This window comes from Ursus maritimus, unplaced genomic scaffold (genome assembly GCF_017311325.1).
Source record: "Ursus maritimus isolate PB19 unplaced genomic scaffold, ASM1731132v1 scaffold_15, whole genome shotgun sequence".
In the NCBI taxonomy this organism is placed as follows: domain Eukaryota; kingdom Metazoa; phylum Chordata; class Mammalia; order Carnivora; family Ursidae; genus Ursus; species Ursus maritimus.
Genome location: NW_024423897.1, coordinates 61,455,154 through 61,476,793, shown reverse-complemented (window position 1 = coordinate 61,476,793; position 21,640 = coordinate 61,455,154). Strand labels below are relative to the sequence as shown.

The following is a 21,640-nucleotide window of genomic DNA, read 5'->3' as shown; positions in this document are numbered from 1 at the left end:
ACCCAAGGATTTAATCTTGCTGTTGTATATTGTATGGGTTTGGACAAATGCATAATGGCATGAATCCACCATTATAGTATCACACAGAGTATTTCACTGCCCTGAAAACCGTTTGTGATCTGCCTATTCATCCTTCTTCCCTGAACCCCAACAACCACTGATCTTTCTACTGTCTCCACAGTTTTGCTTTCCCCAGAACGTCCCAGAGTTGGAATCCTAAAGTATATGGTAGCCTTGCATCTAGTAACATGCACTTCAGATCCCTCCATGTCTTTTTATGGCTTGGTAGCCCATTTCCTTTTATCCCTGAATAACATTTGATTGTCCAGATGGACCCCAGATTATTCATTTACCTACTGAAGAACAACTTGGTTGCTTCAAGTTTTAGCAGTTATGAATAAAGCTGCGAAAAACGTCCATGTGCTGGTTTTTCTGTCGACACAAGTTTTCAGCTCTGTTGGGTAAATGTCAGAGTGCGATCGTTGCATCATATGGAAAGAGCACATTTGCTTTTCTAAGAAACCACCAAACTGTCTTCCGCAGAGTCTGTCGTATCAGTTCCAAAAATAAAGTTTCTTTGATGATGCAGAGCTGTAATTTTAAGTTTCATAATTTCTAATACATTTTTCCAAGTCCCAACACCTTTTCACCTTGTTAGTTTTCCAACTGTTGGCAAATTTCATCTAGGGGAGGGGACAGGAAAACACCATCAGGGACCCCTATGCCCAGAAGGTAATGCTTGGTCCATAGATTAGATAGACAATCTTCCATTCTACAGAGGCAATTAAAAAATAAAAATAAATGTGCACACATACATACAGATACACACACACGCACACACATATACATGATACACATACACACATGCACATGCCCACATGCACGCACATGCATGTACACACCTATACACGCACACACATGCACATGTATATGCATGTACACACATAAATAAATACATGTACACATGCACATGCACACATACATACACAACACATGCACGCACACATACATGTATACACACATGCACGTGTGCACACATACACATGTAAACATGCACATAAATGCATATGCACATACACACATACCTACATACACACATACATATATACACACATACACACGCACACATACGCACACACATACACACATACGTATATACACATGCACATATACATATACATACACACATACGTGCACACATATGTCCACACACACACCATGGGTGAGTGGGAGGAGATCTTCCATAGCACAGAATGACAGATGTTGATGTTTGGAAGTCTGGATGGTGAAGAGGGAGTGGGTTAGTCTCCGGGGCTCTGTAATAAGTCAGCACAAGCCAGGCGGCCTGAAACAGAAGTTGATTCTCTGTCCTGGAGGTGGGGGTACAAAGTAAAGGTGTCAGCAGGATTGCACTCCCTCTGAAGGCTCTGGGAGTGCCTCCTCCTTTATCTTTCTCATTTCTGGTGGCTTCCGGTGTCCCTTGACTTAAGGCTGCATCACTTCCATCTGTCCTCCGTGGGAGTCTGTGCTCTCATCCGCTAGCAGGGACACCAGCCACTGCATTTAAAGCCCTCCTAGAGATGGAAGAGCTCATCTCCATTACATCTGCAAAGACCTTCTCTGCACACAAGGTCACATCCCGAGGTCCCAGTGGGCATGAGTTTTGGAGGAGTGCCATTCAATGCACTATAGGGACACAAGCACAGGGAGACAGAAGAGCAAGAGACGGAGAAGGGGAGCGAACAACAGAGAGGGGACAGAGGTACAGAGATAGGAAGGGCCCTTGTTGATGTTGGACATGAAATGATTTCAGTTGAGGCAGTCCCTCTGAAACTTGCAACAAGTACGGAACTTATTCCATGAATATTACATAAACTGGTGTTCCATATGTAAACACTTGCGAATAGTGTTTAATGTTCGCTTATTTTTACATTTTTTTCTGACTTCTTTTAAATTATTGTGTATCAACACTTAGCCCAGTTGCAGGAGAAGTGTTAATTCTTAGATTCTTGCCACATACTCTTCATCAAACTCTTTCAAATTATTCTGTCTCATTGAATGTATTCATAATCTGGAGATCTGACTCTTGCTACAGTGATTCCCCAAATGGTCCGACGTTATTAATGGGGCCATTCATGCTTACTGCAGTTGAGTGAATTTGGTGATTGCTGAGCGGAAAGCTGTCTGAGCCTAAGACCAGATTGACTCAGAGCGAGGCTGGGCGTCTGGCTTTGAGTCCTGTTGTTCTCGGTCTGGTACTCCTCCTGCTTTATCGTGTGCCCTGGCCTTTGTCTCCCTACCTGTAAATTCAGGCTGATAAACCTCATTTGTCTCGAAATACTGCGTCACAACTTCAAAACCAGAAAGCACTGCGTAGATGTGAAGCTTCGGGAGAGTTCGGAGTCGGTCTGAAACCTCTTTAGGGGTGTTTCCCATCCTACTCGGCTGCTAGGATTTTGTCCGGGCCCCAGCACATGTCTGTTCTGGGGCTGGGAGGAGGTCGTAGGCTCTCTGAGGCCCAGCTCTTGCTGTTCTCTCCCTGAAAAGGCACATGGGGTGAGACCACCCAGTGCTGATGGCAGCGCCTGTCCCTGCACAGCCCACCTGCTGCCAGCGGGTCTTCCTGGCGGGGTAATCACCCCCTCCAGGCGCTGACAATGCACAGTGCTTTCTGCACCTCACAGGACTTTCAGAAAGTTCTGGAACTGGGGCAGGGCAGCACCGCCCAGGAGACACGCTGCACCCTGTGCCTGTGTCCCTGAACCACCTTCTGTGTGGGGTTGGAGAGCTGGAGGTCAGGGTCTCCAGGGGTCCCTGTGCTGCGCAGTCACCACAGAGGTGCACAGGCTGACCCAGAAGTGGCAGCAGACCGTGGGGACCTTTTATAGACTGATAACGAGAACCAGGACTATTTCATCCCTGTCAGGCACTTTTTTTTTTTAAGGTTTTATTTATTTAACAGAGAGAGATAGCCAGCGAGAGAGGGAACACAAGCAGGGGGAGTGGGAGAGGAAGAAGCAGGCTCCTAGCAGAGAAGCCTGATGTGGGGCTCGATCCCAGAACGCTGGGATCACGCCCTGAGCCGAAGGCAGACACTTAACAACTAGGCCACCCAGGCGCCCCTGTCAGGCACTTTTAAAAGGGAAACTATTATTTGCTACCCCCTAATTTAAAATGCCAATGCTATTTCAAATAAGGTGGAAAGGGGACACAATTATTTACCAAAACTTAAAGAATTCAAGTAACTTGAATTTGGAATCTCTAGTTTGTTTACTAAAAGCCCCAAAGAGCATCATATTTCAGACTCTAAGCCTTTTTGACTCCTCTTTTGGCGGGACCGCACTTAGAAATGCATAAGCCAGAAAGTGCCCAGTACAGGAGTGCTTTCCCTGAAAGAAAGATGAAGTGAACAAGGCTAAGTGGCCGGATGTACACTGAGGCAGAGCGCGGCCCGCACACGCCTCGGTGGGTTCCCGCGGGGTTGCACCTGTGCGCGCGGACCGACATCACTGAGCATGGAGGAATGCGCGTGCATAGCCCTCCTTCTGCTACGTAAAAGATTATCTTGAAATACTAGATTTCTGAATGAGAGAGCAAAGCTTGTCTCCAGATGCTCTAGTTGATAGATCTGAATTGAAGCTTGAGGACAAAAAAAAAAATCTGTCCAAGTGTCTACTTAAAACAAGGAACAAGAGATTCTAGTCCAAATACGCAGTTTTTAGGAACACACTATTTTTAGACAGTCAACTTTCTTATCTCTAGGCTTCCCTGAGATTTGCTTAGTTAAAGCCTGAGGGGAAGATTAAAAAAGAAAAAAAAAAAAGAAAAAGAAAAAGCAAGTTCCCTCCGACCAGCACTGATCCCTCACCTACCCTACTGGCTGGTTCTCCAAGGGAGAGGCTGGAGCAGAATCGCAATGCGAAATTATTTACTTTCTGAGTCAGGTTAATTAAAACTCTCAAGTCTGTGCCTATTCGAGCTAAATAATGTAATTAAAAAGACATTTGGTTTTTCACCTGTTCATTATAGCATTTACAGTAACAAATGTTTTCCCTGAAATTACAAACTGGTTTCCATTTTTAATCTTCTGGTTCATGATTTTCTGCTCCCAAATGTCCGATCAATTCCCTTCATGTTGGAAGTTGGAAGTGAATCCACACTTGGCTCTTTTGGAGGGAGCTGTTGCCCTGTGGAGTGTGGACGCCACACACAATTACTGGGCAGCGTGGTGGTCAATTAGCAGCTGAGAGCTCCGGGCCTGCAACCGGATGGGGCGTCCGGCAGGGACCCCACGCCTTGCTCTCTTTATGTCCCCATCTTCTCAGCACAAACAAGAGGCGTCACAAGACCACAGTTCATGGTTTGTCATCCTCTTGTGAAGGAAGAGCACGGTCAGGGTCGGTGAGCCGCGCGGTGCCAAGGTGTTCCCGTGCAGACTGACTCTGACCCAGCTCACCGGGGCGGGTGGCCAGGCTTCCCCTACGACCGTGGCTTTGTTGAGCGTCTGAATCTACAGCCATCCAAGACAGGCACTTGGGTCTTTATATATTAAATTTAAAAACAAGTTCATATAAAGTTCATAGAAAAAGGTAAATTTGTCATTTTGAACTGCAACCTTACGTGGAAAGACAATGGGAGAGCAAATAGCTGGGAGCCTACTGCAGTGTCTTCGAGGGATGGCAATAAATTGCCAGGACGTTTTTATGGAGTTTCTTAACCTCTGGCCTTTGGAGAGGGGAGATCAATAAGATATTAAGAAAATCATGAATTAATGTTTCATTGAGTGTAGACATCAGAAAGAGCTCTGCGGTTTCGGTGACTGTCCACACCAGGAGGCGAGGTGGGGCCCCTGGCGAGGGTCTCCACCCAGAGCAGTGGAGGGCTTCACGAGGCCCCGCGAGCGTCCAGATCTTGGAATGTTCCTCCGGAGGTTGTGAAGACATCTCTAGGGAAAGGGTCACAAAGAAGCCTGTGCATTAAGGGAGGTCACTCTCGTGGTGGGTAGTGTTTCCTAAGGGCTTTCTAACGGACTCACATCATGTTATGCTGTGGAGATGAGATCTTTCTATGAATGATGGAAATACACATATCCCAGCCCTCAGCTAACCGTTCGAACCTCTATCTGTGAGGCGTAGGGTGCCCTTTGCTCTGCTCGGCTCTCTGTCTCTGGCGCGCAGATCACGCCCACCCGTGGCTGGCTCTGGGTTTGTGGGTGTAGGCCCTCAGTGTGAGAGGCTGGGTACCGGAGGTCAGCGGGGAAGGAGGGTTTTCCCCTGCGCCCCGTTTCAACCTTGTGAGTTTTGTACCATAGGAATGTGTCACCTACCCAGAACTAGAGTTTTGCTTCATTTAAAAAAATCACCATAAAAAAGGCCACTAGACTTCTAAGTATGTGACCCAGGAATTAGTATTTAACATTTTCTCCAGCCAATTCTGTGCTCAGCTAGCTGTGGGAGGGAAGGGGGATGCATTCAATGGAGAAAGTGGGTTCAGGAAGGTCACACCTGACCAGGGCACATTCTGCTCCTAAAAGGGAGCCACCGAGTCCCCAGCAACCCCCCGGAAAGAGAAAGCCCGTCTGCAGAAGAAAGGGGCGAAATCCTGGTGTCTGCCAGGCAGTGCCGTGTCGGCCACGGGAAGGCATGCCGGGTGGTTCTGGGATTCGAGATGGGAAATCACCCCACAAAGGGCAACCTACACTTGGTGAAGGCATGCAGATTCTATGTGCGTGATTGACCCAGGGAGAGTTCTTTTGGGAAACGTGGCTTGTAAAACTGAGCGGTGACTGGGAATTGTGGATCTAATTGGCTCCGTCAATCAGCCAAGGAGAAGAGGTGCTTCCTCATTGGTAAGGGGGGGCAGTACTTCTTTTTTATGAGACTCTGTGACGGGGACATTTCTTTTCCCATGGAAGCAAGTGGCATGAACGAGTCTGCAAACACAAGTGATCTGTGTGTGCTGACTCACAGACCGTCCCGGCCATGGGGACCTCTGGGCATTTGACCAGTGCCAAGGTTCGCTGAGTGCAGCGCTTGGGGAAGGAGGCTTGGTACCCAGGGGCCACTGGACAGGGATCAAGGTACTAGCCCCAATTATCTGTTCCGCAAATACCACCGAGTAAGTTTGACACAAGCTAGAGGCCTCACTTGGCTCCGTCTACCCCTAGAAGTTATTCAGCATACTCTTGTTTGCAGTGAAAATCATCCCACTGTGCAACTGTGCTGCCGTGTGCACTCTGGCTACGCTCGTTCCGGCTTTTACGTGGTCCTGTTTTGACGCACTCGTATTGCTGGGGTCATACTCTAGCTAACTGAGAATGTTTGTTGCCGGTCGGACACTGTCTTGGAGGTTTGCACAGACTCCCGCATTTAGTGCAGAAGGCAAACCCAAAGCAGAGACTCTGCAAACACACAGGACGAGGCAGTTTATTACCGGATCAGGGAGCGTCCAGACTTTCCTGCCATTTATCATCTGCTCTCTTTGGAAGGCCAGAGAGGGAGGAAGCGTCCTGGGCTGGCCACTTGGGTGGAGGAGAGGGACAGGATCGGCTCCGACGGTGACTGACTTACGGTGATCCTATCAGGCAGGAGCTGTCATCAGGCTGGAGTGGGCAAGGCAGTCTCCAGGCAGTGACAGTGCTTGCCTGACGGCAGATGGGTGACGTCACCTCCAGCCGGGCGGGGGGAAGCACCACGGGGACAGATGCAGGCCATGGCCAGTGTCTATTTCCCAGCCTCACCATGAATGGCAGTCTTATGCTCTGTCTGCTTACGTCCAGTGGGAAAGGCCTCGTGCAATGTGACCACCACTCCTGCTGGACTTGGCCCTGGCCTTGTGCTGACGTCCCGGCCTGTGTCGGCCCCGGCCCAGGCAGCTGCTGCCCCCGGCTCCGTGCCTGCGGCCGAGCTGCTTCTCCTACTGCAGAAGATGCCCTCTGGCTCCAGCATCACACCTTCATAATGCATGAAATGGAAGTGTCTGGAACCTCAGATTTTGAACGAAATGCCTGTGAATGGTGTGTGTCCATGTGGCCTTGGCAGGCCAGGCCTGGTGGCTGCATCGGTGACCGTGGAACAGGGAGGCACAGGGAAGTGAAAGGAATGTGCCCACATCGCCCACACGTGTTTGCAAACAGAAGTGGTGCCACTTGGAGCTTCAAACGTGAGAAGCCTAAGGACGTGACTTGCCTGCAAGCCTTGGGAAGAGGGCATGTGGTGTTAAAATTCATACAAGATGCTGTTCTCCATTTCACCAGCCACAGGAGCAGAAGTTTTCTCTGCAGCGCCCAGGGAAGAGCGAGTTCGAGGCCGGAGAGGCGCTCTTCCCTTGATCACCTGTGTGGGAGGCAGCTCCTGCCGGCGTCTAGGCCCAGACAGGTTGGGGGCAGCTGCACCTACGAAGCCGGCTTGCTGATGGGGGCGACTGCATGGGGCCAGGCTTTGCTGGCGGTCAGGGGCAGCAGCAAGGACTGTGGGGCCCCGTGAGCCATGCAGGCTCAGCGGCACTTGTGACTGTGGGTGCCGTGCCCGCCCCTCCAGTCCCCGTGGCCTCAGGGGAGGGCTCTGGCCATGCCCACTGCAGGCACCCCCGCTGACCGGAGCGTAGCCCTGAGGGACGCAGGAGGAAATGTTAACTCCTGGGAGGCTGGAGAGCTGCGCGTGGGGCTCAGGGCCAGCCGGCCAGGCGTCACTGCCCTCCTCCTAGGGATGAAGTGCGAAGGGCAGGTCCTCTCTGCAGTCCGTGGCGGGGACTCCAGGTTTCTGGGCACATGTGGCCCCAAACAAAGGAGAAGGGTACTTGCCCCCTGGTCTTCTCTCAGGAGGTCGGATCCCAGGGCAGTTGTGTGATGAGAAGGGCAGTAGGACAGAGGTGGCAAGGCCACAGAGCCATGAGGACCCATGCGAGAGGGCAAGCTAGGGGCCCAAAACATCCACAGTGCATAGAGGAACAGAGACGTGGGGCAAGATGGGACTCTTCCCACATCTCAGGGTTCAGGTTAGACGGAGTCTCGTGTGAGCCACAGAATATCTCCAAGCCCCAGAGCCCTGCTGCTGAAGGTCAGAGGTGCTCTGAAGATTGGCCCCATCAGGCTGGCAGGGGCTCCTCCCAGCCTGGGGGTGCTGGCGGGGTAGCGTGGTCATTGGCCGTAACTGTCCGAGTTCTGGTGCTGGGAGACAGAAAAGCTGGAACTCTCATTATCGGCATCATACCCAGGAAAAAGCGACAGTTTTATTAGGTGAGCTGTTAGAACCAGTAGCTGCTCAGGAAGTTTTCCATGTGCAGAAATCAACAGCCCGTCTTTGAACCAGCAGTGGCCATTCGAAAGTACAAATTGTTCATAATAGTCACAGAAACTATGAAGTATCTGCAGTTAATTTTACCAGGAGCACACAGCGGCTCTATAAAGAACCCTATAAAACCCTAACACAGGACATAGAATCTGATCTGAGCAAATTGGAGAGATTTGCATGCTCTTCGCGGGGGTGGCTTCAAAGATGTCAATTCTGTCAAACTCCTCTGTCACAGGAATGAAATCCCAATCAGCAGTCTAGCTTGACACTTCATAAATGTAAAGTTTAACGGAAGAACGAAGTTTCATGAAGATCCACATTAACCTTATAAAACGAAAGACAACAGGGTCGGCCTCCCAGATATTAAGAAACACACAGCCCCAGTCATAAGCACAGTCCGTATTGACGTAAAACCAGGCGGATGGAACCGTGGAACAGAGCGGAGACCTGCACATCTACGAGGACTGAAAACATGATGACACTGCTCCCCACATCACTAGAGAATGAATCTGTTGCTTGGCAGATGGTGTTGGGAAGAGAGACTGACGATACAGTACTAGTGCCTTTCCTTACAACACAGACAGTGGTCGGCTTGAGCAGAAGACCTACGTCATGACATGTGCGGCTGTTCAGTTCCTAGACAATGTGGGAGCCACGCCAGGATCTGGGAGTGAGGGACCCCTGAAAGAAATCTCTCCAAGCGGAGCACATCAGAGGCAGAAAGTGCCACGAGCCCTGCGATGCTCCAAGGGGGTGCGGTCAGGCAGAGGCAGGTGGGGCGCACGGGGGGTCCCGAAGGAGAGAAACACAGCTGTATCCTCTATTCATGTTTCCAGGGATCCTTAAGTCAAGCACTGAGAAAGTGGGTCAACCCAAGTGATGAATTGAGTGGGAAAAATGCTTTGGGAAGAGCCCATTATAAGGTCATCAATTTATTAAAGTAAGTGTGCAGTGTCGGACCATGCCAGCTTCACATTCCCATTCACGTGGCTAAGAATGGATCTTTCCTATAATTCACTGGAATCATAATTGACAGAGATTCAATTATTCTCGAACACATGGACTATAATGTGCTAAAATGATACGTTCTTTTTTATTCATGAGAGTATATATTTTTAATTGTCTTTCAGAAAGTCATTAGGAAGGGACAATTGAGTAACAATTAAGTTTTCTTTTAAAAATGTAATTAAACATACGCTTCTGTGTTTGACTTCAGGTTTCTTTTGCAATTAAGCGCAGGGGCTGCGTTGCTGACACCCAGCCCTCAGGCTCCCCGTCTCCACCCCTCAGAGATTTTCTCAATGAGCAGCATGTCCCTACGTGGGGCAACACTTCATGGCCTCTTGACCTTTCCCCATGGTTTATGGAAGTGATTCAACATCATGCATCATAAAATAAATGAGTTCTGCTCCAAGCAGAGAGGAAGAAGTGAGTTCGATGAAGCTGATAAGTACACTGGGGGCTGTGCCATGCAGCTGGCTCTTGAGAGGTAGCTGGAGTGAGGGTCCGTGGCTCGCGCATCACATGCCTGGGGCGCAGGGTGGAGTCCAGGGGCAGCACAGGTCCTGGCGTCTGCATTCAGCAGGGTGCGCTCCACGCCTGGCTCCCCTGCACACCGCCGTGTGACCCTGAGCAAACACGGTGTCCACACCCGGTTCTCCAGGGTGGCTCAGTGGTGGCAGCGCTCACACCAGGGGCATGACCATTCTTATTGCTGTTTAGGTGCAAGTAAAGGTAGAGATAAGCTATTCAGGATCCGTGCGCAGAGACGAGGTAAGCAAATACGCACTCAAACGCAACAATCGTTGGAGAGGCTCGCGTGAGGAGCAGAGACAGGTTTTGGGAGCTCTGTTTAACAGACAAGCCCTGCAGAGCATGTAAGTAAGAACATATACAACTTCAGTCAGTGCCAGGGAAGCTCTTCCTCCTGCAGACGTGGGGGAGAGAGAGCCACTTCTAAGCCAGCTTCTGGACGTGTCCTTGTGGGACTTTGCAGACACCGTGGGCAGACCTGTCTCCTTCACTGCACTGCGAGCTGAGGCGGGTGCTTAATAAACCTCCAGATCCACCCAGAGTTCAGCAGATGCACCGTGGAGGCTTCGTGTGCCCTCCACTTGTGGGCAGAGGAGTGAGCAGGAAGAGCCTGCTAGACCAGCCCGAACGTCAGGCCTCCCTTTTTGCCAGATGTCAGCTGTGTATCTCTGATCAGCGGGACTTTTTCTTGGGGGCAACACCAGCACAGTCACAATTAGCTTGGGTTTGTTGCCGGGGTTCGGGGCAGGTATATGATTGACTGTGACCATTTCTGCGTGTGATTCTTGCTCACCTTGGCATTCAGCCCCGTGTCTCTCTGCCCCCAAGAATGATGCCACCTCTCAGCCTCTGCAGCTTGTGTTACGGACAGGTCTGTGTGCTTGACGCTGACCCAGAGCAGGATGGCCCTTGGCCATTCATCAGTGTAGGGACGGAGCTTCCCCCAAGCTGCAGACTTGTGGTCATCTGTTCCCAGTCATTGCTGGGGATTAGCTGCCTAATGCTGATACAGATACTTGTAGATTTGGGAATCAAGTTCCTTCTCCCATCATAAATATTCAGAGGTGCTGGGTGCAGCTGTTGTTGGCAACACACGGAGGTGTGCTTCAAGTTTAAAAAGCCCCTTCTGTGCTCTGTGCCCCATACGTTCAACACATTATCCTACGTTCCAACTATGTGCTTGTCTGTGTGAACAGGAGGCCCACACTGCCTGCATGGGAGCTCCGGTGGGGACCGCTAGTCTAGGCCTTTGACAGCCATGACGGTGCCCCAGAGAATGAGGGAGAATAGTTCGCTCTATAGAGGAGCCTGTCCCTGGGACACTGGCTCTGCCAGGCTGTGCTATTATTCTCAATCGCTTGCTGACCACCCCCGTGAAGAGGATTGTGTTTCCCTGCCCCCCCGCCCCCAGACAGCAGGTGCAGGCATGTGAATCACTTTGGCCAATGAAATGTCAGTGGGAAGGACACCTGCCATTTCTGGGCAGCAGCTTTCACAGCAAGCGCATGGTGTTCTTTTCCTCCTCCTCAAGGATGGCAGGAGCTGCGCCTTCAGCCTAGACCCCAGAAGGAAGGAGGGATGTGGAGCAGAGCAGCAGTCAAGACAGAAAGAAACCATGTGAGGCCCTCCCCGCTCCCCGAGCTGTTAGATCGCCTGTTACCACAGCACAGCATCAGGACGGCTGAGGGTGCACCCTCCTAGAAACAAAAGCGGCAGGAGAAGGTTCATCCTTAGCCATTTGCTCCCTTCTTAGGAGTCATTCTTGAGCATCTTTAAATGCAAAAGCTTACCTCAGTGTCCTGCCTTGCAGGTGAAGGTTTTCATGCTACTGTTTCAAAAATAACCACTGATAATTATCTGAGCACTTCCTAAATGCTTCGCAGAGCAACTTGGTGAAGATAAGTCCGATGAGAATGGTACTGTTACTATGACCGACACACACATGAGTAAAGGCCAGTACTCACCTGTGCTTGGCCAGCGGAGCTGGGATTTGAACCCAAGCACTGGAGCTCTGGAATTCAGACTTAAAACTCTGCACACTTTCCCCAGTGGTACTGGTATCATCCTGTAAAAAAACTGCACGTAATTATTACAAACAGTGGGAGTGGGGTTGAACATGGCCTAATCAACTCCACCCCGGAGGAAGCTCTGGAAAGAAGTTTATAACCTTTTCTGCCACAGAAAGAGAAAGGAAAGAATCTGGTTGCACATCAAAGCATTACCTTGAAGCTGGATGCTGCTTCTGGACCCTCTAACATGCCGCTTCTCCTGCTGGCTACAGCCAAGTCCTGTAGGTGTTAGTTGTGATGCTTCATTTCCACGTTGTCTCTTCTGTTTCTCTCTTTGGGAGGACATCCAGAAGGGAACCTCGGGCAGTAGAGCATGTGTCTATGGCCTCACCAACGCCTGCCTGAGTGCAGTGGCTTAGAGCAAAATGACAGCAGGGAGTTGGCAGTGCTGACACAAGGAGCCACATGGAACGTATGGTACAGTTTTTTTGTTTTCTTTATTTTAAGAAAAAAATAATTTAAAAATTTGCCAATGATGAAATTCCTTATTTTGCATTTTATTGTTATAGCAAAAAAGATGGCCAATAGAATTATGATGATTTAAATGTTTGATGGAATTCTTAACTTTGTATTTTTTTATTCAGAGCAATAAGCCATTTTTGCAATTAATACCACTGAACTTTTTATGTATGTTATCTTTGTGTTCATTAAGTATACTTCCATCAGAATAAAAATACACTTAACACATTAATTCCAACTAGTAGCTAATTTATTATTTCTGTTTATATTTTAACCTGTAGCAATGAAATAGATTCTATAAAGCATTACTACATTTTTGTCTTTAAAATTTACTGTAAATGATAAATATAAAAACTCAATGTTATTAGGTAGATAAATGTTCTTCTTGGCAAAAAGTTAATTTTATTTCTAGTGTAGGAAAATCTAATTTCTGTGACAGATTGAATATGGGGCTGTAGGACGACCAGATAAGTTGAGAACACTTGTTCTAGAAATGGTAATTCTATTTTATTATCATTTCCCGCCCACAGTTATAGAACCTGGAAAAGTTGAGCAGAAACCACATCACCAAACCTCCTTATCTCCCTGAGTGCTGACATGAAGTCCCATTGTTGGCTGTGAGTCACTTTGCTGCAGGGAAGTGGCTGTCCTGGGACTACGGGTACCTATGGTCTGGTCCTTCCACCAGAGCAACTTAATTACAAGTCAATTACCAGGAAGCCAAGCAGCCAAGAAAACTCGGATGCAGTGACCTCCACAGGAGCTGAGGGCCAGCCTTCTCCAGAGAAAGGCTCAGTCATGTTGTGGGTGGGAAGTCTTCTCTCTAGACGTCCAGCCTTCAGCCCCTCCTCTGGTTGCTTGTCTGGAGAAATCTTGGCTTTGTAAGAACTGATCGTCTGAAATAAAGTTAATGGGGTAGGTCAGAAGACAGCTGTGCTTGTTTCACTGGGCTCCACCCAATGAAAACTGAAGCCATGATTCAGTGCTCCAGGAGCAGGAGAATCTGAACCAGTTCTGGAGAAGCATTTTGCAAGAAACCAAAGCATGAGAGGTTCAACGGTCTAGTTCTTTAAGCATCTACACTGTTGTGCGCACTGTGGCCAACAATAGCAGCAACCTGGTTGAAGAAGTCTGCTTATCTCCCATACTCTCCTGTGCTCACTCACCACTCCCTCACCTCTGGGAGCAATGTGCAGGACAAAGTGCAGCCTACAGGTGTGGAGACCACACACAGACGTGCTGCTGAACTTGTCAGGGGCCCACCATAGGTTGGAGCAGGAACCACTGATCCTCTGCTGCTGCATCCATCCTCCTCTGCCCCCCAGTGTGTGTGTATGTGTGTGTGTGTGTGTGTGTGTGTGTGTGTGTGTGTGTAAACTTGAGCGAGCGTGTGTGTGAGCCAAGGCAAGTATACATCTAGGTGTAACAATCAAATTTGCAGTGTTGAAATCTCTCCCAGGATGTGGTAAGAATAGAAAGTTTGTGTCCCTGAACTTGGCTGGAATGGTTTCTATTGAGGGTTAAGAATTGGTGTTGAAGGCAGTATAAGCAAAACTTAAAGTATGGTCCTCCTGATGAAACACCACTCCCCTCCATCAAAACCCATGAGAAGAAAAATAAAGGAAAAATAATTTTTTAAAAAGAGAAATGCCATCTTCAATTAAACAGAGGAATTTCCACAACTAACAAAAACAAACCAGGACGACAATGTGCCAAGTCCTGTGAAATTGTGCCAAATCCTCAAAAATGATACATATGTAACAACCATGCCAAAGATGTTTTTTAAGTGCAATGAGATCTAGGGCCGTGGTTGGACCACAGAAGAGCAAACCCGATTCAATACCAAGTAATGTCAGGGGAGAAGAAGCTGAAGGGAAAATTATGCTGACCAGCATTTCCATCATCTCCAACTTGGCTCCCTTGCTGAGGATTTGACTCTGGGGGTGGGTGGTAGGAGTGAGGCCAGACAAGGAGACAGCAAGGGCTGCTGGCATTGTGGAGAGACTGGATGGGGAACTTCTTTTTTTTTTTTTTTTTAAAGATTTTATTTATTTTTTTGACAGAGATAGAGACGGCCAGCGAGAGAGGGAACACAAGCAGGGGGAGTGGGAGAGGAAGAAGCAGGCTCCTAACGGAAGAGCCTGATGTGGGACTCGATCCCATAATGCCGGGATCACGCCCTGAGCCGAAGGCAGACGCTTAACCGCTGTGCCACCCAGGAGCCCCTGGATGGGGAACTTCTGCAAATTACATGGTGTGCATTCCTCAGATAAAATAATTATCAGATTTCTCAAGATACGTTTGAGACCCCCTGTTAAGTCCTGTTCAAAGGTAAATGTTTTTCCAAGTAATTTTCCATGTATCCCTCCCTGGGCTCTTCTTAACAAAGATCTGGCACCAGAAAAATGAATAATAATCACAAAGGAACCAAAAAGGGACCTGGCCTAAAGATTTAGGAAATAAAAGGAGAAAAGTAATATAAGCAAAAAAGTAAATGAACAAAAAACATGAAAAAGGTATCCAAAGAGTTCAGACAACTGGTTCACCATAATCTCAAAGATATTGCAGACAATAACAGGTACCAGAAAATAAGCTCAACAAATAAACATAAATGTTCAAAAGAGAGACTATACAATCATAGAAGAAAGGAATAGTGCATTTTTAGAGTTCTGAGATATATTTAAGATGGAAAAAAAAGGCATTTATGGAAATTAAAGTTATGTTATAAACAAACCAAGAAAGAAAAACTAGAAAAATACAATTAAAAACCAAAGGATATGGTAGAAGTCTTTAGGAAAACATGCTATATTCAATGTAGTGGATATCTGTTGTTAACTCTGGCTACCCAGCATATGAATTTCTTTCTATGTTTGGTGACTATCTCATTTTTGCCAGATTGCTTACCCAGATTCCCTTGCACATAAGACAATGATGTGTCACTTGGGTTTTGCCAATAAACACCTATAGAAGACTGGATAAAGCAGAAAAAAGAATTAGTGAATCCAAAGACAGGTTAGTGGAATGTATCCAAACTGAAAGACAGTGAGGGAGAAAGAGAGAGGGGGAGACAAAGGGAGAATAGAAATACACACATAAGCTATGGTGAAAACTTCTCACATGAGTACAGGTAGAATCTAGAAGGAAAAGGAAAAAATAATGGGCAGAAGAAATACTGGAAGAGATAATTACTGGGCATTTCCCAAAATTTGTAAAAGACATCAACCCACTGATTCTAGAAGATCATTGGACTCAAAGCAACAAAACCAAAGCAATTCAACAAGACAGACACACATCTAGGCATATCACAGGCAAGTGCCTTAAAAAAATAAGAAAGAAAGAAAGAAAGAAAGAAAGAAAGAAAGAAAGAAAGAAAGAAAGAAAGAAATCTGAAAGGAAGCAAAGACAAGAGAAATGAAAGAAGTTGCATACAAAGGAGCAAAACTTAGACTTACAGATGACTTTTGAGTGGAAATTATGGAAGCCAGAAGACAATAGATATTTAAAGAGTCCCCGGGGCAATCTACCAGTCTAGAATTTATTACCAGCAAACTTGCAGTATAATAATTATTACAGAATTCTTCAGGCTATATAGTAATGATCTACATGGAAGCATATAACTTTAGCAAGGACCAAAGAGCATCTGAAAATGCATATGTGTCAATAAATATACAGAACAATGTTGCCTATGTAAAGTAAAACCAAAGAGCTATAATTTAAAGTATTTCTAATATATGTACCTGTAAAATACATAACAAAAATTGTGCAAAATGTAGGAGAGAATAAATAATCATAAACTGTTGTAAGATTTTTTCCCCAAAGTTTAGATAATAGCAATCCTACTTATTTAAGGTAAAGTATAGTAAGTCAAAGATGTATATAGTATATTTGGGGTAGCTACAAAAAGAATGTTCAAAATCCATAACCAAAGAGTTAATAAAAAATGCATAATCAATGAAAAAAATTAAGCCAAAAGAGACAAAAAAGAATAAAAGAATAGAAATAAACAGAACAAACTGAAAACAAATATCCAGATGGTTGACTTAAAATTAATATGAACTTAATTAGGTCACTGAATTCAAAGTCAATATAAAAATCAATAGTGTATTATGTACAAATAATAAACAATTGGAAAACAAAAATATCAGGTGTCAGCAAACTTTTTCTTTTGTAAATGGCCAGGAAGGAAATAATCTAGGCTTTGCAGGCCACATGTAATCACTACTGTATATCAATTCTTTCTCTCTCTTTTATTTTCTTAATGTTCTTTTGCACAAAAGCAGATTGATGGCTCAGGCTGGCCAGTGGGCCTCCATTTGCCAGCCCCTGATCATAGCAACAGAGAATATTAGATAAACAGGAGTAAATCTGAGAGAAGCTATGCATGACTTCACCCTGCAACTAGAAAACATAGCTGAGAGAAAGTAAAGAAAACACAAATAATGAAAAAAAGACCATAATTCAATAGGGATTATTTTTTTCAAATAATTGTCCTGTGAGAATGTCATTTCTGTGTGAAAGAAAGTGAAGAACTTAAAAAAAAAAGATTTTATTTTACTTATTTGTCAGAGAGAGAAGGGGGGAGTGCACAAGCAGGGGAGGAGTGGGCAGAGGGAGAAGCAGTCTCCCACTGAGCAAGGAGCCCAGTGCAGAACTCAATCCCAGGGCCCTGGGATCATGACCTGAGCGGAAAGCAGATGCATAACCAATTGAGCCACCCAGCTGTTCCAAAAGTGAAGAACTCCTGTTCATCATTAAGAGAATAAAAAAAAAAAAAAAGCCACAGACTGGGAGGGGATATTTGCAATAAATGTATCTGACATAGAATGCACACCCAGGATATACAAGAGCGCCTCCAAATCAATAAGAAAAAAATAAACATCAGAAAAAGGTTCAATAGGCTTTCACTAAAAATTATATCAAAATGACAATAAGCAAGTGTACTCAACATCACTAATCATCAGGGACATGCAAACTAAATCCATCATCAGATACCATCGCATACCCACTATAAGGGAAGACTGAGAAACACAGGCAGGATGCAGAGATGATGGAAATGCTCCTCTTCTGCTTTTGGTGTGTAAGTTTGTACAACCATTTTTAGATCTGTTTGGAGATATTTGCTGTAGCTAAATATACTTTTACACTACGACCCAGCAATTCCATCCCTAAGTTTAAGTCCAAGGGAAATTAGCCTATCTGTGCTTGAAAAAAAAGTTCATAGAAAATGTATACACAATGACAGAAAAGACAAAATGGGAAAATGAATAAGACTTGTGGAGTCATAGAATATAACACTATACAACAATAAAAACGAGTCAAGTGCCTGACTTGACTCTCACAAACCTTATCCTGAACAATAAAACCCAGACACAAAAAGTGCATGTGGTCCTATGTAGAGGGAGTTTGATAAGAGGCAAAATTAACCTCCTGAGATAAAAGTCAGATAGAGGCTACTTTGGGGCAGAGAAGGAGCAAATGGTACTGAGCGTGTTCTCTCTATTATCTATCTGGGTGGTGGTCACAGCGTACAGGCGATGATGCCAACTCATCAGCTCCCGCAGGACACACTTCAGATTAACACACTTCACACCAATGCTCAGGTGTGTTATTCTTCAAATTAAAACATAGATGAGAGGAAAGAAATTGAAAAAAAAGATATGTTAGTTTACAAAATTTGGCTATAAAAACAAGAGAGTTGCTGTGGAGGAAAACACAAGTTGATTTGATTTTGCTGTTGCTTTTAAGATGAAGCACGAGTGTGTGTGTTTGTGGGCTAAGGTGACGGGGTGCAGAAGGCTGGAGACAAGCAAGCACACCCCAACATGCTGACGCCCACCCGTGGACAAGCAAGGGGAGTGGAATGCAGAGAGGATATCCAGCACCCAGGGAGGAAGGGGGTTTCATGGCCAAATAGTGGGAGGCAAGGAAGGCAGGAAGATACATATTTAGATAAGGAGCGGGAGTTGAAAGAATCCAGCCCTGACAGCTGAGTTTTCTTCTGTCTGGTCATGCAGGCATCGGACAGGGGCCAGGGTGGTGCCTGAAGACTGCAAAGTGGTCTGCAGTGGTCTTGCTGTGTAAGCTTCTCTGGCAAGTTGGGGAGAAGAGAACACAGATCAGGGACTTGATTGGCGCTCAGAGATTTTCATGATGGGGGAAGAACAGGGATGTGAGGGGTTTACAGACACTGGAGTGGGGATTGGATGGAGTAAATCCAAAGGGAAGGGTCTCGGTATGAAGCCGTGAGAGCGACCGTCACAGCGTGGACTTAGGGCACTTAGGTCTGGGTTGGTATGAGGGAGCATTCCAGAAGGGAGAACTGCCCAGCTGACCCAGAGGGAAATAATAAACACCTGCTATTTAAGCCAATGAAGTTCTGAATCATTTGTTGTACAATAGCAATTAACGTACACTTCATAAAAAATAAAAATGCTTTTTTCTTTTAAGATTTTATTTATTTATTGGACAGAGAGAGACACAGTGAGCAAGGGAACACAAGCAGGGGGAGTGGGAGAGGAAGAAGCAGGCTCCCAGCGGAGCAGGGAGCCCGATGTGGGGCTCAATCCCAGGACTCTGGGATCATGCCCTGAGCCGAAGGCAGACGCTTAACGACTGAGCCACCCAGACACCCCCAAAATGCTTTGATTCTTAGAACGTTGGGAAACAATCTCTGCTATAAAACTGTTTTTAATAAATTTTGGAAAATGTTATCTATTGGACTTGGGACTAAAATGGATCAGAATATTTCACGCCAGGGACCCCTGGGGGGGCTCCATCGGTTACGCAGCTGACTCAATTTCAGCTCAGGTCATGATCTCAGGGTATGGGAGAGAGCCCTGCAATGGGCTTCTCTCTCTCCCTTTCCCTCTGCCCCTCCCCCACTCACACCTGCACCCACTCTTTCTCTCTCTCTCAAATAAATAAATAAATCTTAAAAAAAAAGAATATTTCATCCCAAATATGCCATTTTGGCACAAGCATTATTTTGAGCTGGAGGCAATTGAGAATCAATGGATACAGAAGAATATTCTTCCCTCTCTGGCATACATTTCCTACTGCAGGTGTCTTCCCATAGCACAACAGGAAGGAGAGGGTGATGCCTTCCCCTGGAGACAGAGGGTCAGCATGGAGAGGAGGCTGCAGAAACACACCTCACTAAAATAGCCCTAACCTGCCATTAGTTCCCCATACACTTCTCGGTCTCATGCCCACAGTTTATCATCTCTTGAAGTCCAGACTCTCTTTCCTTTGTTAGAACAGTGTATAAGCCTCAGTCTAACCACTTCTTCCACTTCTTTAAATTTCACTTTTCTGTGAACTTCCATGCACATAAAATACTAATAAATTTGTATTGCATTTTTTCTATTAATCTGTCTTTTGTCAGTTAAACTCACAGGCCCCTAGTCGTGAAACCTGAGGGTGGGGGAAAATAAAATGTTCCACCCTGACAGTTAAATGGATCTCTTCACCTCTCTTCCTGTACATTTCAGGATGACTTAACTTTATAATAAGCCTGAGTTACTTTTACTATTTGAAAAAAAAGAAGTTAAAATATAAAGAAACACTGTTAAGCCAGCAAATACACAATATTACGTAATGGCGAGGGTATGGAATGATACTCCATTCTCCTGCTGATATCCGGTTCTAGTTTACTGCTTGCATATATTCCGATTATAGAGAATGACCACAGAAAAATGGGTGGGTAAATGCGATAGGTTTCTCCAAAGACAATCAGATTGGCTGCATGAAACAGAAGTCCGCAGACCAATGTGGCAAACAGGACGGGCTTTTTGACGAAGCGGTCTAATTCTCATTAAAACATGCAGAGTTGCAGACCGGCTTTGAAGATTTTTCTCTCTTTAAATTTGCTTCAGTACCAGACAGAAAATAAGATAAAATGCCTTCTTTGCTTCCAAGCATTGATGTCTACGCTGCGTTTCAAATTTAAAGTTTTCTTTTTAACTTTGCAGTGAAAATCAAAAAATCAGTAAATGGTGTTAGAGACAGCAGGAAGTGTGTCAGAATCACAGGGCATCTTGCTGCAGTTTATATTATTTCATTATCTAAATCAGTGGGAAATGATTTCTTATATATCAAAGCTGATAATTATTTTTCAGGGATATGAACCATGGAAGGGAAGTAGGAGTTTGAGGACGATGTCAGTAAAAGCCAGGGCTTCTGCAGAAAAGTGGAGGAATTTGCCCAAAGAGCAATTATGTAAATAAAATGTGCCTGGGGCTAGAATAATGTGACTGTCACCCACTGACAGAAATGGCCCGGGGCTCAGGCCTATAAGTATTCACGTAGGGAGGTAGATCCGGTGGGGGCAAAAAAAAAAAAAAATTTGAAAAGTAAAAAAAAAATCTCGTTTTTCACTTATTTTCCTCCTGATTACAGATTGTTGGAGGGTGGATCTTTTCTGTATCTATGCTTATTTGCTAAAGAGATTGTTCTGGAAGGAAGGGTTTCCTCAATTCCCCCCTTCCTCACCTCCAGGCCCCTAACTAGCTCCACCCTCCGGTGAGATTCCACAGGCAGTTCCTCCCATATTAAAAACAACCCCCCAAAAACCCACAAACGCTGACACTCACCCTCTCCATGCCTCCGGTCCTCTGTCACGCATCTGGTATTTCGAAGACGCCTCCACAGGAGAAACCTTTGGACTGTACGATGCATCACATTTTTAAAAATTAACATGGCATTGACATCCTTTTATTTAAGCAAAGAAAGATGTTATTTTAAAAGGATATTTACTACAAACAGTTTTTAAAAAGGAAGCATATTATAACTCCAAACCTATAGGAAGATGATTCCGGGCAATACTCAGCTTTCTGAAAAATTCATGAAGATGCCATTATTGATATTTTTCTCATGGTTTTCCTGACCCGGCAGAAACACTGCAGTGGAGGCCCTGCTCCAAGGCCGGGGCGGTGGCTGGCCCTCCCCTTCGCCATCCTGCTTCCTGCCCTGCTGTCCTGCCCCCCCCCGCCCCCCCCAGAGGCCTGCAGCTGGTCTGGGAGAGCCTCCCCTTCCCTCCTGGCCCGCCTCCCAGACGGCCTCCCCCATGCCCCTTGTCCCTCTGGTGCATGCCTGTCCCCTGAGCTCTCATGCGGCATGGGAGACGCGGCCTGTGCGTGGTAGCACAGAGAATGGGACATCCACCCGTGTCCCGTGTGCATTGTGCCACTTTAATGCTCTTTACCCTCCCTGCCCCCCAAGAAGGAGGTGCTTGTACTGGCCCATTTCACAGAGGAGGAAGATGAGGCTGCAGGAGAGTCGGGAAGTAAC

General features: G+C 46.2%; 1 long non-coding RNA gene across 2 annotated transcripts; it reads right to left on the bottom strand.

The window, feature by feature from the left end:
• Window positions 1-12,725: 12,725 nt before the first annotated feature.
• On the bottom strand, window positions 12,726-21,325 carry LOC103679231. 2 transcript variants are annotated; one of them, XR_572877.1, is made up of 3 exons: window positions 21,149-21,325; window positions 20,944-21,061; window positions 12,726-13,248 (listed from the first exon to the last, which is right to left on the bottom strand). It is a non-coding gene; the product is annotated as an uncharacterized LOC103679231 (long non-coding RNA). The 2 variants fall into 2 exon arrangements; XR_572878.1 differs by having other exon boundaries at window positions 20,944-21,015.
• Window positions 21,326-21,640: the final 315 nt, after the last annotated feature.